At 39.0% G+C, this 12766-nt stretch overlaps 1 long non-coding RNA gene across 3 annotated transcripts in view; it reads right to left on the reverse strand.

The window, feature by feature from the left end:
• The window catches only part of LOC140693325 (uncharacterized), a 62840-nt gene that overhangs the window by 2716 nt on the left and 47358 nt on the right, over positions 1-12766 (reverse strand). The gene's annotated exons all lie outside the window — the stretch shown is intronic.

Consider the following 12766-nt stretch of genomic DNA (forward strand, 5'->3'; position numbering starts at 1 on the left):
ACACAGCAATAATGTTTCATTTATTCTGATCCAGTCATTTGAAATTTTATCTGTTCATTTCTTCAATTTATCAATAATTCATGACCTTTGAATAGCTCTTGAAGAACATCTCTGTGTCCTTGAACACAATTTCCTAGATATTTTGAAGACGATTTTGTTTCCTTTGTTCCTCTGTGTTAGCTTCATTTCAGGATTAACTTGGCTAAAGATCAGAAGATAGACAGCCTAGTCAAAAGTTACAATGTATTAATAAATTTCAAGGGCTTCCAATGTTTATGTTCAGAGATGTCTGTGAAGAGCTAATGAAAATCTGAACTTAAAATAAAATATCCTTAAATTGGATTAATTTGGAACTTATGATAATCTGGTCAGGGCCTGGGTAGATGGTGACCAGTCTGTTAAGTATTTGAAAGGACTTAGAAAATGTTAATGCTGCAAATAAAGTTATAAGACAAAGTCCTTAGTGATGTTAGAGTATTGTTTTTAACAACTTTAGAAGCATCTGCTTTAGTTTTTACAGTATAAGTGCATGTAATCAGATGTTTGCCTTTTGAATTCTATTTTGATACAGTAATTATAAAGCCTACTAAATTATGACCTTTTCTAGGCATTGTTTCTTGACCTCGTTCAAATTCCATTGTGTACTTAGAATTAATCATAACATTTCATTAAAGAATTTATAATTCAGAAATTAGGCAAATGTATTGACTTCCCCTTATGTAGTATGAGACACTATCTTGATGCTGGTGGTCTTCTTTACCTTATTTCATTCAAAAAAAATTATTTCCCCAATCATATTTTAAACTCCAAAAAGAGGCATTGGATCTTAAAGGTCCTGGAAACCAGATGGCTTAAAATTAGATGTCTAGATGGCATTAGGGTCCTAGCTCCACCTCCTTCAGGAGTGAGGGAAGCAGTAGAAAAACTAAGAACTTTGATGTCCATCAGACCCAAGGCCAGGTCTCAGGTTGGCCTTGCTCTCTAGGTGTGTAGATGCAGGAACTAAACTCATTTCTTCATTTATGAAATGAGGATAATTCCTGTCATCAAGGGGCTAGTCAGTCATGATTTATTATAATAATTTTTGTAGAGAATTTGGCATAGGACCTGTATATTAGATAATATACTTTTGGTTATAAGAAAAGTAAACCGATTGCAGCTAACTTCACATAAAACCAACTTATTACAGTTTCTCTGTCTCTGTCTCTCTGTTTCTCTCAAATCTGAAGTTATTGCTACGTCTTGGGCAGAGGACATATCAGGGCAGTGTTGGGGTTCTCAGCAGTAGGATTGCATGATTATTTTCTACAGGGGTTTATGTTAATAAAGCTCAGGTTTAGCCAGCCTCTGTTTACATTTCAGAGGGAGAGAATCCCATGAGCTCACCTAGGTCAGATATAGATCAATCAGCTATGGCTGGGAAGTGTGGAAACACTGATGACATAGCTCCTGGGGCCCCACTCTGTGTAAAGTGTGCCTCCCTCAGAGGGGGAGTCAGGCAGCGAACCATTTACTGTGTTCCACCACATAGCTCCTGATGCTCCTGCTCTTGCTCGTGCATATGTATTCACACAAGCCCACCCTACTTTCTCCTATTTTCAGATATAAACTGCTATTTGGTTAGAATTAAACTGATTAATCTAACTTCCCTCTGAAATCTTCCATGGAGTCCAAGCAGAACCTAACTGCTCAAAGGAAAGGAAAACTGGTGGGCCAGCCAGAATCATAGATTAAATTTGAGTCTTAGAACTGATTTTCTGGACCTTCCCATTCAGTTAGTAATCTAGAGTCTGGCCTCTGTAGTGGTACAGTGGAGATTTCTGAATTCCTTTATCTACCTTTAGTCTATCAACAGTGTGGCCACCTCTGAGTGATAGACTTTCTTCTGTAACATAGAGCAAAAGCCCAAGAGAGTTGGAGGATTTAACTCAAGTCCACCCTTTCAGGCCACAGGTATTGTGAGGAGACAGACACTTTTAAGGGAAGCTTGGAATGGAACACAAGTTGCCCAATTTCTCTCTCAGACCGAAGTTCAGAATAAAGGAGACCATCATTTCAGTTGATGGGAATTTGAGGGTAGAGTGGATTTTATCATGTTCATATCTGGGAGTCTAGGAAGAAGTGGCCCTAAGCAGTGGTTCTCAAAGTGTGGTCCCAGGATTACCAGTAATCAGTATCACCTGGGAACTTGGTGGAAATGAAGATTATCATGCCCAACTCTAGACCTACTGAATCTGAAACTCTGTGATGAGGCACGGCAGTCTGTGTTTTAACAACCCCTACAGATGTTCTGATGATTGCCTAAGTCTGAGAACTACAACCCCTCTCCTCCTTCCCTGCCCCATCTCTGCTGCCCCTATTTAGGGAAGAGGAGGCTGGAACCAGAGACAAGTTTGTTCCCCAAAGGCCCTTGAGATTCTGCATGTAAAAGATAATTGTGGTCTTCTGACTCTTTACCGCTAGCATCACGGTACACAGAGGTGCCGTATGGAGGCTCCTCAGGTTTCAACTGTATTCCTCTTACATCCTGTGGGGAAGTAGCAACCATATTTTCCCCATGCTATGAGAAATACTCTAGCAAAACAAAGATCTGTGCCCCCCCTTACCCACAACTCTTGAAACGGCATATGGAAGAATTGCCTTCTAATGCAGTGAAATCATTATTTGTCCCTAGGAAGAAAAATTCCTCTTTTGGGCACTAAAGTCTTCAATCAATAGAGTTTAAAATCTTGGCCATGAAGCAGTTACTTTGCAAATGAATCATTAGGTATGTTGACGAGAAACACCAGCTCCACCTACCCAGACAGCTCCCCAGATTTCTTATATTCTGACCATTAAAGAAATGGCAATATATTTGGGCTGTAGGCCTACAGTATACATTGCATCCCTCAAGACAGTATCCCAGAATCATCACTATAGCTGAGTCATAAGGTCAGTGTCATCTTTCTAAAAAGTCATCTACCTCTGGATGACACTGAAAGTAAGAGGACTATAAATGTCATAGGGATGAGCCCATTACCACACTATGTAAGAAGTCAAAGCAGTGTGTAAGGGATTCAGTAAATCCATGTGCAGAAATGATGGTGGTTTATCAGCCACGCAGCCTACAGCATTCTGTTATAGCAGCCTAAGACAGTAAATAACAAGCAGTGAACCGAGGGGTACAAGTTGGGGACACCAGGGATGACTGTGGAGGAATTCCTCAACCACAAGGCTTCTTATAAGTAAATGGGGGGTTAAGAGGTCAGTATTATCAGGTGTGGCATTCTCTGGCTTGGGGACCTGGTACCAGACATCAGCAAGAATGTAGAACTGAACTCTACTTTGAATAGCATGAACCTAGAAAACCAAAATTATTTGTCCAAGGTTACACAAGTGACTACGGTCAGATTGAGAGCTAGTATTCCTCTCAAACTAGCCATTCATTAGGACATATTCAGCACAGGGAAATATAACCATTATTTTGTAATGGTTTTAAGGGGATATAATCTATAAAAATATTGAATCACTATGCTGTACACCTAAAACTGACATAATATTATAAATCAAGTATGTTTCAATTTTAAAAAAAATAGGCAGCTGGTTTTCACTGATGACCAACATGTTCACAAAAGTCATTCCAAGGTGCAACACAAAAGCAGTGATATCAGCATATAGCAAAATGAAATTCTTTCTGGGATAATTAATTACAGAAATTGTAGTCACACAATGGCTCAAACTTCAGTGATCCCAAAATCTAATTTTCATAATCTCATCAGCAATATCACTTTACATTTCCAATGACCAGTTTAATAGTAAGGAAAGATAGTCAACTATAAAATTACAAGATTTCATTGTTTTTACAAAAAGCAGTAGAAAGCAGTTCCTGGCATGTTACAAAATATCATAATTAAAATATGTCTACTTATTACAATAGCAGGATAGTGATGCCATAGTCTAGTTCTTTATTTCCTTTAGTAACAGTCATTTGTAAAATTCAATAACTTCCAGAAGTTACCTGTTATTAGTACATAATGGAATACCATATATGATTAATGACAAAAGAGAAAATGGGGCAATGACTATATATTTTACTGAAAGACAAAAATTAAAGTTTTCATTTGGGAAAAAACAATTCAGAAATGAATCAATATTTTGCTAGCACTCAGTTGAAGTTTTGGAGACAATTACTGAAGTTCTACTTATGAGTAAATTACAGTTATATTCAACATCGAAATGTTGGTTGAATCTGTCTCTATTATTGAAAATATCAATATGAATTTCAAACATCAAAATTCAAAAACCTTCTCACTTGTTTTAATAGTAGTAGCTTCATTTGAGCAGAGAACATGTAATCCAACCTCGACAAACTGTGTACCAAGAAACTATGATGAATTTGCAAATTATTTTTCCCAACTATGGACAATATCCAGCACTAGATTTTTTTTTTTTAAAGATCACTTGATTTTGGAATTGAATTTGGAATCAGCTTTCCTGGGTTCTTCAGGGTGGTGAAAGAGTTAATGGCACCTTACTGTTTTTCATTGTCTCCTGATGGGAGTGTCTTCCAACAACTAATTGCTCCTATTTTGCCTTCTCCAAGCCACCTAATTTTTATCCATGTCCTTAATTGCTTCAGCCATTGCCACCATATGTGTCAGCCCACAAGTAACAATCTCAGTATCATTTGCTGCAAGATGATCCTCGTTCCAGGTGGTTTCATAGCAAGATGAACAAAGGTGAATGAGAAAGTAATTTATTTTTTAAAAACCAGAATGCCAGTTTACTAATGGACAGTTAGAATTGTAACTGTCACACAGACTAAAATATGCATCAGTAAGAGTTGGGCTGATAGGAATATTCTGGTCTGTGTGACAGTCATGAATTTTATTGTAGCTTACACATTTGTTAGCATGTAGGCTGGTGTATAAAGAAAGCCAACTTTCATCCAAAGAGTGAGTAAAGGAAAATTTTCTATTTGAACATTAGTAGTACCAGGCTGATAAAACCTGGGGCCATAGCCATTTCCAAATGGGGTGAGCCTATTATAATTTTAGAATAGAGTCCTATTGTGCACCTGAAAGTTAAGAGATTGTTATTTAATCACATTATGTCAAAAATAATCCAAATTTTACATGTAGGGGACTATAGCAATAATATTTTGGCATATCTAATTATTTTTTCAAGGATGTAGTTCCTGAAACATAGGATCATTAAAGATTAAAATTAATACCTTGAATCTTGGAAAAGAATAGTCAGCCAACATAGTGTGCAAAGCACTGAATAATCTCAATTCAAGTCATATTTGATGATACATCTCAGAATAAAGAATTTATATTTCACTTATGTGTTGAAAGCAGATATTAGCACTTTGGCATGACAATTGTAGTGCATCCATTTTTGTTTTATTATTTTAATTAACTCAGCAAATTCTTATTTATTTTATAACAAAATCCAGTCTAAACAAATAGTATTTATTAAAATTAACCCAGTATTTACATTAACATTTTATTGTGTACCTGAAAGACCACATGCAAACATATATTAGTAATTTGAATCCATTTGTGAAAATGACTTATATGTTTGACTATATCTAAATAGCCAGCATTTTATCTATGATATTGGTAATGTCTTATTTTCCTAGGTGTTGTGCAACATTCATAAGTGCTGAGAAGTTTGAGGTTACATTTTGAACATGGATGTAATTTTTTGGGAAGCTGATAGAAAGTATTATTGCCCTCCTGTAAAAAACACACACAGACACAGATAAATACACGTAGTTTTTCTGACCATTTTTAAAGACACAGAGAAAGAGTTGATGAGTAAACAAGATGGTAAAATGATTTTGAGTGATACCATGTCCTTTAAAACAAATCACATAAGTTGTGTTAACAAGCAGGAAGTTAGTCCAGTTGACCCTTAAACAACACGGGGGAGGTTAAAGGGGCTGACCCTCTGCATGGTGGAAAATCTGCATATAACTTTTATCGCCCCTCCTTACCTGTGATTCCACATCTGCAGATTAAACCGACCAGCAGATCCTATAGTACTATGATATTTACTACTGAAAAAAATCCATGTATTAGGGGACCTGTGCAGTTTAAATCTGTGTTGTTCAGGGGTCAACTGTGTATTGAAAAAGCAGTGCAACTGACTTCAGATCATCTGTCTTAATTCATCCATTTGTTCATGCCTCCACTCATCTACCAACATACCCTTTCAGGGTCCGTTCAGAGAAAATGAAAATTGGTCCTTTCTGTTGACAAGTGCACAGTCAAGACAGGAAGATTATTTAATCCTTTAAGCAGTGAATATTACTTTAGGTCATTGGTCTTAGCTTGTTCTTATATTATTGTGTAGTGTGATCCTTCCCCCTTTCAACTTAGGTTTCTATTCACTATAGCTCTAATTTTTTGTTTTAATGCTTTGCCTTCCTTCGCTGCATTCATCACTTCTCACTGAATTTCTCTGGATACATTTTCTGATAGGTAATCTGCCCTCTTCTTGGTTTTACTCTTTGATGCTTGTTAATTGTTCTCTTCTGGACCTCATGGCCATCCATTGCTTGGTTACCCACCCTCTCCTAAACTTTCTGCCTCTGATGGGTCTGGCTTCTGTTTTACTGGAAGGTAAACCATGAACCAGAAGGATAGGGACCTGGGTCCAGATAAAGATCGTGACCATGGTTGCAATAACCATCACCATAGGCTGATGTTTCCCTTAGGGGAAGGGCTTTCAGAAGTCATAGTTTTAAAAGATGAGTGGATTAGTTAGTCCCTGCCAAAAACTGTCAAAATGCAGAAAGAGAGGGAGAGGGGTTTGGAGGAGATTGAGAATACTTTGGCAGTTTTCCAGAATGTAACTTTAGGATAAAAATGCTTATAAATTTTCTAAATTTAGTTTTCCTGTATACGATGAGATGTAACATTTTCCTCAGTAAAACTTAAGGCATTCCAGTAGTCTCTGGGACTTTGGAGTTGGTTTTGTTTGGATGGAGCAATGTACTGAGACCAGCCTTAAAGAGAGAAAAGGAGTCTGGTTGTATTCAGGATGACTGTACTGTGGTGCCATCCTGGTCAACTTCGACTTACTCCCTGACGCTGTTCCTGACATGATAAATCATAGTTGCTATTAATAGTTCAAGGAATGACACATTTTTTTCTTGAACATTGGGATCCTTCAGGGTAAATGTTGCTAAACTTCTGATTATGATGTTTAGCAGGGACTTGAAACTGGTGCACATCACAATTATCTACACACCTTTAACAAGATACAGCCTCTAGACAGGGCCACAGACCAGACCCACACAGTCAGCTTCTGCCAGAGGGACCTGCATGTGTGCATTTTCAATAAGTTTCTTAAGTATTTCTGAAGTTCAGGATGGTTTGAAAGCTTTCATGCCTTCCTTTGTCATGACCTCAGGGGCAAGGAATTCTGACCATGTGCTCTGCTTTTGAAAGTAGGAAAAGTGGATGTGGAACTTAGAAGCCTGGATGTATAAGGTGTTGAGGTCATTTTGCTGAGGGTGCAATAGAAAAGGAAAGAAAAGGAAAGCCTAGGAGGAAGTACTGAAGAGTGCACTTAGTGGAGGACCTTGGAGGAGGAGTTTTGTTGGGGAAGAAGACAAAGGCAGACCGTCAAAGATGTCAAGAGCTCTGTCTTACTTCAGGAGGGTGGAATTATTCATCAGGGCTGATGCTCCAGGACAGTGAGAATGCCGCAAAGGCAGGTGGACTTGGTGATCCAGAGGTTTTCAGGGATGTTCAAGGGAGAAAATAGTGTTGGAGGTAGAAATCAGGTCGCAAAAGTTGAAGGCTAGTCCTATCAATCCTGACTGTGCCTCATAATCACTTGTGAAGAATTAAAACCAAAAGAATTTCCGATTTCTAGCCCAGATGTGCTAAACTGGGATTTCCAGAAGAGAGGCCTGAACATTTGTTATCCGGATTTTCAGAAAGCTACACAGGGCATTTGGTACAGAAGCTGAGCCCAGGGGCTGGGGAGGAAGTGGAACATAAGGAGGGCGACAGGAATATAGACCACTCTCTGAAAACAGAGGCAGGGAGGAAGAAAAAGCAGATTGCAGAGAATGAGAGGTAGGTAGAGCAGGTGGAAGGAAACTTCTGTGCTTTTGTGTTTTCTCTGGAAGGAAATGAACATGTTTGAAGGGAAAGAATGGTTGAGACCAAGAGGTTACAACAGCAACTAAGAAAGAGTAGTTGAAGTAAAGTCCTTGAGAAAATTGCATTAAAACCTACCTTGGTGTAAGGGGAAGGTTAGGTCAACAATCAGCTCTCATTTCATTGTTAAAATAGCTGAAGGTCACCCTGAAGAGCCAGAAAAGTAATTGGTTCTTATCTGTGGCTACTGAGGGTTCACCTGTTTGAATGTTGCTTTTCAGTGTAAACCCTTCAACCCACTTCCCAGCTTTGACAATGATGGGCCAATGTCAGGCTTGAACAAGCTAGAATGGACCTGTGGGGGTGATCCTGAAGAAGTTCAGGAAGGCCTGAGAAAGGTGGCTGAATGCTAGGTGTTTCCATAGGTTTATGGAAATGGTAATTAGGCAGAGTTTAAGCTTCTGTAGACTTTCAGGTATATTAACCTGTAACTTGTCTATTAACAAGTTATAAATCTTCTGTATTTCTCCACAAAGATAGCCATTGATTCCGAACAATGATTTTTTCATCACATTTGAGTGCTGAGCAGCACTTATTTCTGCTCTCAAAGAAAGTTACCTTTTGCTCTAAGATGATTGATTTTTTATTTTAGGGGACTTCCTTTCTCCTGCCTTAAACTGTAGGAAATGTGGGGGCGATGGGTATTCAGCACGTATTGCAAGTAAATCATTAGAACTCTTGCAAACACACCTTATAGCTGTCAGCCAGCTTATTCTCAGTGAATGGCTCTTTGGCAAAATGTGTTTAAGCTGGTGACAATGAATACAAAACACGGGGTCGAATTTTAACACATGTCATGCCCAGGCAATAGCTTAGTTCACCCAGCTACTACTTATTTTCCTTTTCTAGGTGCAGCAAACAAAATTTCAAAGAAAATAACCTAACTATTAAATTGTTTTCAATAAAGTCTAGGGCAATGTGGCTGCTGCTTGTCATTGTGTTTATCTATTCCCTTACTTGTTGTGGGGGACAGTCATGCCTACCTCCCCTTTTATTGTATCATGCCCTCTGTTTAGGGATTAAGAAATGCAGGTGAGCTTATTTAAGCTAATGATTTCAGAGTTAGACCTAAGCAGTAAATTTTGTTAGATTCTCTTTTTCATTCAGCTGTTGCATTTTGTAAGATAAAGTTAAAATCCACTGGGCCCTTGAAAAATATGTCAAAGGGATGCATAATCTACTTGTTAACTTTACAGTCTTTTTGAAGCAAGGGCCCAGGATCAAGAACTCACAGAATTTCTCCTGGGTGTTTATATTGCCTGGTGAGAAAGAGGTGAGACTTGTTCCTGGGGCCTCTTGGAGGAGGATTTTCTGTCTAAACTCTAGCAGATGCATATGTTCTATAGTAATGCCACGTGGACCATTTGTGGTTATTTTAGGTGTTACTCTAGTAAGAAATTACTGTTCCCCCAAATTTTGAAGACTTTATTGCTAAATTCTAAATAATTTTTACAAGATCATTTATTTATTCTGCCAGCAAATGGAGTACCTTCTGCTGTGTGCTAGGCACTGAGAGTGGTGTTGAAGTCACAGAAATGGATAAAATGGATCCTGACTGCAAGAAAATCACAATGTGATAGAGCAAGCTGGCTTGTCTGTTACTAATGGTTAGTACTTTAGAAATATTTTAATATTATGCATATTTGAATGAAAACCTGTACTTTCCATGCTGGTGTGACCATTTAAGAGTGGATTGCTAATCCCCAAGAATCAATTAGGAAGCCTGAAATAGTCTTTGAAAGGAAATGCCTTCACCTGCGAAGCAATTGAAAGCCCCACCTCCCCCTCGCCCAAACCAGAGGGCAACCAGGAGGTGCAAGAACGTCAGTCCTCCTTAAGAAGTTACCTCACCTTACTTGACCATCACTTCAGTTCTCTCCCTGTGATAAGTCACTTCAGTTTAAATGGAAGAGGATTTCTGTTGTCAAAAGCCCATGGTAGGATGAGTTCCTTCGGTGAAAACCCAAGCCCCACCAATATTGAAAGTGAAAAGGAAATATACTAAGAGGAGAAATCTATCCAAAGATTGATTTTGTTTCCTTCAACAGCCAAAGTGGGTTTTGAAGATCAATAAGTCCTTTGCAGTGCTGCCAAAAGCCAGCAAATGTGCCAAGTCATAAGCTGTCCGAGGAGTAACTACAGGAAGGCTGCCGGGTCTGAGGCAGCTGCTTCACCGTCTGGCTGCCACTGGCCTCGCCAAGGCATGGAGCCAGAGCTGGAGCCGTAAATCTTCACCTTGTCGCCACCGCGGGGTGACTTAGGCTTACGGGCAGCACGTGGATGTGAGTAATTCAGATCTGGGGAGCCTCTCTGACCTGGTGATTGAGTTCACACACTCATGTAAGAACCTAAATATGAGGAAAAGCAAGTCCCATTCTTCCTTTTAATCTCATTTCCCCAGGAAGAGATGGGCCCCAAACTGTGCCATCCTTTCCAGAAATGCTGGAGCTGGTGTGATGGCTTTTCGGGGTTTTGGAGCATGTACGAGGGGTCCCGGCTAACTGGCAGAGATGTCAAATCCATGGGAGTGATTTGAAGCTTATTTTGCAAGTAGCTCAATATGGGCTTCTATGAAGCAAATGCCATTATTAAAATAAGTTTTCCATGGGTGTTCAGGTGGGGAGGAGAGAAACAAGTGGCTCTCCTGAAAAGACAGTCAACTGTTTCAGTTGTCAGAATGTTCTCTCAAGAAACCAGGATTATTTGCTGGATTTTGATAGAAATCTTAGGAAAGTAGTGGATAACTTATGTTGAAGTAACTGAAACAAATTTTAAAATCGGTTAAGTAACTTCTATGAACAACCGCAAAGAACTATTTTGCAACCAAAAAGGTTGTGTGATGCATGAGTGAAGTGTCTCTGAAACGACATCACTAGATGTGCAGTCGCTGTTCTCGGTTGCATCGCTGCTGGACTAAGGGGAAGTGGTGCAGAATGTGGCAGAACGTGACTTGGGCCCATCTCTCAGCTCTGTTAAATGAACCTTATGGATTGGCACATCAGTGAAATAGATGGGGTCTCCGATTTGCATGATAAAGAATTTGTTTCACTTGCTATGTATTTATTTATTTATTCATTCATTTATACAGTACCTAATTAACTCACCCAGCAAGGGGCTGGGTGAATAAGTCACCATGAAAAATATCGCAGTCTACAACCTTAAGGCACGTAGCACCGAGTTAGTGGGAGAGAGACCTGCAGGTGCCGTTAATGAGGAAGCCAAGCAGAACAAAACTGAAAGCTTACATTTTGTCAGAAGTTATTTACTGAAAGTGAGGTGGAAATGGTTGGCCATTTAAGCAGTGCTGGAAAGATTTGGAAAGGCTAGCAGGTAGCACTAATTTGCCTTGATGAAGCTGAACCATCCTCAAAAGTTGCCCTGTGGCAGATAATGAGGACCAGGAACACATAAGAAAGTCCTGCGGGCTGGAGGCCACTGAGGGTGGTTGTCTCAAAACAGGACACTTCTGTCTTCTTAAGAGATGATAACTCAGGAAGCATGGAGTGGGAAATAATTTCCAGCCTTGCCAAAGGCACATAAGAGGGAAAGGTTAACAGGCAAAAAGTCACTAGTAATGAGTCAACATCATGGGGATCGGGGTGAGAACACAATCTTGCAGTGCACCACTGAGGCAGTGGGGTGTAGCAGAATTACTGCGGCTTTTTGTAACTCTGTTTAACCTTTAGAGGAGCTGACGAAATGTTTCCAAAGTGACTGTTATCCCATTTGATATTTCCACAAGCAATGTATGAGGGATCAAATTTTACCTCATTCTCGTCAACCCTTTTTAATTCTAGCCATTCCAGTGGGTAGGGAGTGGTGTTTTATTGTGCTTTCGATTTGCATTTCCATTACGGCTACTGATGTTGAGCATCTTTTCGTGTTGTTGTTAGCCATTTGTATGTTTTCTTTGAAGAAATGTCTGGATACTCTACCTGGCTTGTCTTTTACTATTGAGCTGTTAGGTGTTCTTTAAGTGGTCTAGGACAGTTGCACATCAGGTAAATGCTTTGCAAATATTTCCTCCCATTCTCAGGTGTTTTTTTTTTTCATTTTCGTGCTTTCCTTTGAAGCACAGATTTAAAATTTTTGATTAGATCCACTTTATTTTTTTTATTATTTGTTTTTGCTTTTGTATCTAAGAAATCCTTGTCTAAACCAAGGTCATGTAAATACTCCTATAGTATGACTTTTGAAATAGGAACTCTTGGATATGGATAGCTGAAATGTGATACATCCAAACAGTGGAATATTAATCTTAAACATAAAGGAATAAAGTACTAATACATGCTACAAACTGGTTGAACTTGGAAAACAGTATTTTAAGGGCAAGTAGCCAGCCACAAAACAGCAAGTGTTATACAAGTCTATTTACATGAAAGGTCCAGCACAGGCAAATCTATAGAGACAGAAAGTAGGTTAGTGGTTGCCTATGGTTGCAAGGTTGGGGATGGGAGGGTGGGGGATGGAAAGGATTGTGGGGAAAAAAGGAGTAATTGCTAATGGAGACAGATTTTTTTTTTGTTTTTGGTGAAGATCTAAAATTTACTGATGGTTGCATAAGTTTGAATATACGAATATACTAAAGGACATGAATTTTATACCTT

Source organism: Vicugna pacos, unplaced genomic scaffold (assembly GCF_048564905.1).
Source record: "Vicugna pacos unplaced genomic scaffold, VicPac4 scaffold_19, whole genome shotgun sequence".
Taxonomy (NCBI): domain Eukaryota; kingdom Metazoa; phylum Chordata; class Mammalia; order Artiodactyla; family Camelidae; genus Vicugna; species Vicugna pacos.